Below are 6,370 nucleotides of genomic sequence, written 5' to 3'. Positions count from 1 at the left end.
TGTGTAATAAATAGACTTTGTGGTTTATTTGTGACTTTCGGTCATGTAATAATGGTTAACACTCTTTATTTCGTTATGGCACTATCTTTGATATTCGCTTATGTCGTACATGTGTGTAACTTGATCCTAGCGCACATGTATTTAATGCACTTGATTTTGTCCTTAAAATCGGGTGTGACATCGTGCTTCTGAGGAGGATGACGGCGTAACTCATGGATGGAAATCGCGGGCCTTCTGTTATCGTGGTGTATGTGGGGCGTAATCTATGGGATTTTCTGTTAGCGCCATGTGCATGGGACTGAATCTGCAGGATCTCTGTTGCACTTTTAATGGTGCGCCTCAACAACTCTACCGGTCCTCGTCCTCAGGGGCTAGGTGTCTAATTCTACTCAGCGTGCCTTAGCGGCTCTGCCAGTCCTCGCCCTCAGGGGCTGATGCCAAATTCTGGTCAGTGCGCCTCAGCGGCTCTGCCAGTCCTCATCCTCGGGGCTAGGCGCTGAATTCTTGTCAGGGTGCCTCAGCAGCTCTGCCAGTCCTCATCCTTGGGGGCTGTGCGCCTAATTCTACTCGGCGGGCCTTAGTAGCTCTGCCAGTCCTTGCCCTCGGGGGCTGGGTGCCAAATTCTGGTTGGCATGCCTCTGTGGCTCTGCCAGTCCTCATACTCGAGGGCTGGGTGCCTAATTCTACTCGACGCACCTCAACGGCTCTGCCAGTCCTGATTCTCGGAGGCTGGGCGCCTAAATTCCACTCGGTATGCCTCAGCGGCTCTGCCAGTCCTCGTCCTCGGGAGCTGGGCACCTAATTCTACTCGACTTGCCTCCGTGGCACAGCCAGTCTTCAATCTCAGGAACTAGTTGCCCAGTTTGAGGAAAGCACACCTCTGTGGCCTTATAAATCCCCATAAACAGATGCAAGGGCATATTTTTACTCAGCTAATATCAAATTCTCGGCATTACATATTACAAGTAACTATGAACAGCTCTGGGGTAGCCGACATCCTAGGATAAGAAGCTAGAATGTAGAAAAAGAAAAAGGCACAATATAAGAAAGTTGTGCGACATACTTCCCTAGCGGTGTTCTGGACAAAGTTGGCGGCGTTCACGATACAGCTTCCTCACGAGGATTCGTCTAGCATCGTTACCCCCTGACTCTATCGTAGAGACTGTGAAGGGAAGGAGCACCTTGATCTCCCTCATGAGAATTCTTCTAGCATCATGCTTCTGGGCGGGTGCTACTCTTATCAAACACTACAAGCTTCAAGCCTACGAGCGGTATTACTCGAGCCATGACTCTCAAAGCTAAACGTTGGTCTATTTATAGCTGTGCCACAAGCTAACATCCAAGGTGCTACAGTAGACTCGTGAGGTTGCATGACAAGGAGGTTCCATACTGATACAACTCTAAAGTGTTCATGTGATGCTCGGCTTCATCTTCAAATAGTGACGGGCAGTACTCCTGTGAAGTTGCTCCGACAGTGGAGTCCTCCCATGAGTAGGAATTTTTGTCGCTTACCTATCATTGCACGAGTCCTTATCTTCAGAAGATTTTGGCGCATATCTCTTTTTTAGCAGGCCTCTGTGGCTATGCCTATCCTTGTACTCGAGCACTGGGATCTAATTCAACACATAACTTTTTTCATCCTTGACTACTGGACTAATTATTCTAATCACTTCAATGCTCGGGGGCTACTCCTATAGAGTGCGTCTTGCGACGCCCTCCGTGACAATTGCTTCGACCTGCTGGATGCTATGTTCCATCAACTCGGCACTCATCTTCACTCTGCACGTTTGCTCTGTGCTCGCTTGGATCTTCTTCTTTTTTGAGCACTGCGCAGCCTCTCCGTCACCATGACGGCATAGCAGCTTCAGCCGACCTCTTTCCAAGCTTCACTATGATGACATCAAGTTCCTGTTCCCCTACACATTGCTCGGGGGCTTGAGGGATATGGGTACTCTATGGGTCCCCATCGACCAGGATACTGGCCGGACCTAACAAGTAGGCCTGCCTGACCAGAGCGTGTGGGCCGAGGACATGAAGTTACTTGGAGTACATGTGAAGGTAACAAGACTGTCCAAACCTACCCGGATATCATGGAACATGTATTAAAATCCGACTCAGATTTCTTTCCATGTAACTACTGAGTAGATTAGATTCAAATTGATTTGTAACTCTTGGTCGTCAGCCTGTATAAGGCAGCCAAGGGCAGCCCACGAGGGTATCCCTATCATCAAATAACTCTCGAGCAATAGAATCCAGCATACAGGACGTAGGGTATTACTCTCCGAAGGCCTAAACCTATCTAAAACCCTTGTGTCCCCTTCTTTTTCTTGCAATCACCTTCGAGTTCTTGGTTTTGCAATCGCCCTCACCTACAAATCAACCACTTGGGTAACTCCATGGTGGACTACCGGGCTTATAAATCCAAAAGATGTCGGCCGATGAGTTGGATGAAGCAGTTGAAGAAGTTGCTAGAGCAAGGGTTCATTTGACCAAGTGCTTCATCATGGGGTTCGCCTGTTCTATTTGTGAGGAAGAAGGATGGGTCCATGAGGATCTATCTAGGTTATCGAACGCTCAACTCCATGACCATTAATAACAAGTATCCTTTGTCACGAATTGACGATCTGCTTGACTAGCTCAGGAAAGCAAAGTACTTCTCCAAGATTGACTTGAGGTCGGGATACCACCAGATGAACATTCGAGAGAGTGACATATCCATGATCGCGTTCACTACTCGGTACGGGTTGTACGAGTTCACAGTGGTTTCTTTCAGCTTGACCAACGCACCTGCTTACTTCATGAACATGATGAACAAGATCTTTATGGAGGTGTTGGACAAGTTTGTGGCAATGTTCATTGATGATATTCTAATCTACTCCGAGATAGTAGAAGAGCACGAGGAGCACCTTCGGATCGTGCTAGAGAGGTTATGGCAACACCAGCTTTATGTCAAGTTCAGCAAGTGTTAGTTCTGGATGGAGGAAGTTGCCTTCATAGGTCACATGTTGTCAGGAAAGGTAGTAGATATTAATCCAGCTAAGATTGAAGCAGTTACAGAGTGGGAGTAGCCTCTCAACGTGATAGGAATCAGGAGCTTCTGTGGTTTGGCAGGATACTACTAGAGGTTTATTGAGAACTTTTCCAAGATTGCCAAGCCCATGACCGAGCTGCTAAAGAACAACATGAAGTTTGAGTGGTTTGAAGCTTGTGAGAAGAGTTTCCAGGAGCTTAAGTCGAAACTTACAACCACTCTAGTGCTGACTCTACCAGATATCAAGGACTTTGTGGTGTATTGTGATGCTTCCAAGCAGGGTTTGGGCTGTGTGCTAATGTAGGAAGGAAAGGTCGTGGCCTATGCGTCTAGACAGCTAAAGAAGCATGAAGAGAACTACCTGACACATGATCTGAAACTGGCAGTTGTTGTGCAAGCTCTCAAGATTTGGAGGCATTACTTAATCAGCAACAAGTGTGCATTCTAAACTGACCACAAGAGCTTGAAGTACTTCTTCACTCAGTCTGAGCTAAACATGAGACAAAGGAGATGGCTGGAGCTAATCAAGGATTATGAGTTGGAGATCCACTACCACCCCGGAAAGGCCAACGTTGTGGCTGACACTCTAAGTAGGAAAGCCTATAGCAACAACCTGATGGTGAGGGAAGAGCAACCTGATCTGTGTGAGGAGTTGGAGAAACTCAAGCTGGAGATCGTTGAGCAGGGACAACTTTGTGAACTATAAGTGGCATACAACTTGGAAGATCAGATCAGGTAGGCACAAGTGCAATGTTCAAAAATTGAGCCTCTTCGGAAGCAGATGAAAAGAGGTAAGGCAACTGATTACCGGATGGATGACAAAGGCACTATCTGCTGAGGGACAGGATCTGTGTACCCAAAGATCAAGCTATTCACGAGTCTATTCTGAAGGAAGCTCATGACTCAAAGTACTCCATTCACCCAGGATGCACCAAGATGTACCAAGATTTGAAGGAGAGGTTTTGGTGGAAAGATATGAAAGTCAACATAGCCAACCACGTCGCCTGTTATGACACTTGCAAGCGAGTAAAGGCTGAGCACCAGAGATCGGCAGGGTTGCATAAACCAGTCGAGATACCAGTTTGGAAGTGGGAAGACATCTCCATGGACTTCATTATGGGTTTGCCCAAGACTTAGAAGGGAAACGACTCGATTTGGGTGATTATGGACAGGCTCACCAAGGTAGCTCACTTCATACCAGTGAAGAACACCTTAAGAACTGAGTTCTTGCAGAGATGTATGTGGACAACATTTTGAGGCTACATGGAGCACCTAAGAGTATCGTTTCTGACAGAGGTCCACAATTTGTTGCTAAGTTCTGGAAGAGCTTTCACAAGGCTATGGGGACTACGTTGGAGTACAACACAGCATTCCCCCACAGACAGATGGGCAGATTGAGAGAGTAAACCAAATCCTGGAGGACATGCTGAGGGCTTATGTGCTTACCTATGGAGATGATTGGGAGAGCAGTTTGTCTTTTGCAGAGTTTTCCTACAACCATGGTTACCAAGTCAGTCTTCAGATGTCACCATTTGAGGCTCTCTACGGAAAGAAGTGTATGACACCTCTGATGTGGTTCGAGATTGGAGAGAGGACTCACTTTGGGCCAGCAACTATCAAGGAGGCTAAAGAGAACATGAGCAAGGTCCGAGAGAACCTAAAGATTCCTTATAGTTGCCAGAAGAGTTACACAGATAAGAGAAGGAGAGACTTATCTTTTGAAGTTGGAGATCACATCTACCTCAAGGTCTCACCACTCCGAGGAACCAAGAGACTTCTGATTAAGGGGAAGCTTGCGCCGAGGTTTGTGGGTCCCTACCAGGTCATTAAGAGGATTGGAGACCTTGCCTATAAGGTTGCCTTACCGGAGAGCAAGGCTGGAGTGCATTCGGTGTTTCATGTCTCACAGCTGAGGAAGTGTCCAAGGGTTCCCAAGGAGCAGGTTCACACTGAGGCACTAGACTTGCAAGACTCCTTGGAGTATGAAGAAACTCAGTCAAGATCTTGGAGTGCAGTTCCACACTCACCCACGTGCCCGTGACCCCCGCCCGCGCCTCGCTTTTGCGCTGGGATGTTGGAGGTATGCCCTAGAGGCAATCATAGAGATGATGATATTCCATTTGTATCCATGATTTGTATGTTGTGTTCATTGAATATCCATTGAAGGCTACTTGAATTGATTTGCAATTATGTGAATTGTATGTGAAACTCTTTACTTGTATGGTTATTCTAAAGTTGTCCCTAGTCAGAGTTCATGTGAGGACACACATGAATATTAGACTAGCACATGTATTAGTTGATGACTATGTTTCACAAGTCATGGACATGGAGATGTTGAACTAATAATGTGGACACATGTGTAGACATGTGCTAGGACTGACCCAACACGAGAAGTAGTTCTCTCTTTAAACAACATATACGCTTTGTCCTTAGACCTGAGATTGTCGCATGTATTCTAGATGTGGATCGACCTACTTAGGAGCTATCAAACGCTACGCCGTAACAGGGTAGTTATAAAGGTAGCTTTCGGGTTTGTCAAGAAGCATGCTATGAGACATGGTCAATCAAGATGGGATTTGCCCCTCTCTGATTGAGAGTGATATCTCTGGGCCCCTCGAGTGATCGGATCCGAAAATGCATGGCCATGCTACGTACGGTTAAGAGTTAACCTACAAAGGGATTCCGAATCACGGGATCGAGAAAGAGCGGTCGGCTTGAAGCTAGACCAAATATCGTGAGGCAAAGGGAATAGCATGTATATTATGTTGTGATGGTTCGTCTGATATGATCTTCGTGTGCGTATAGGAGTTGGCACGTCTTGCTAGAGGCCGCTACCGACTATTGGGCCGAGTAGGAGTACTCGGGCCATGTCTATACGTATCCGAACCCATAGGGTCACACACTTAAGGGGCTGGAAGCCCAATTCGGATTTGATCCGAGTTGGATTAGGTTTAGAAGTACTAATGGGCCTCGGATCCAGAGGCCCGTCAGGAACCTCTATAAATAGAGGGGTGGGGGCGCCCTAGGGTTTACACCTTTTGGCGAAACACACCTGCCACGCCTCCCACGCCCTCGCCTGTTGCAACTCGCGGATCTAGCAGTCCGGCTTGCGACGCTTCCTCCCTGCACGTGTGGATACCTTGGAGGTATTGCGCCTGCAGCACTTGGACGAGCCATCGACGAGCCGCCGACGAGCCGCCGACGAGCCGCGGCACCGGAGGCGATCTTGCTGCACGTGGAGGAGCTGCTGGACGTGACGTGATCGACTACGTACGACTACGTTGATCGACTACGTACGACTACGTGATCATCTTCACTGCATCGACGCATATCTACATC

Source organism: Setaria viridis, chromosome 3 (assembly GCF_005286985.2).
Source record: "Setaria viridis chromosome 3, Setaria_viridis_v4.0, whole genome shotgun sequence".
In the NCBI taxonomy this organism is placed as follows: Eukaryota; Viridiplantae; Streptophyta; class Magnoliopsida; order Poales; family Poaceae; genus Setaria; species Setaria viridis.
The sequence above is the reverse complement of the archived record's forward strand: the minus strand, read 5'-3'. Positions refer to the sequence as shown.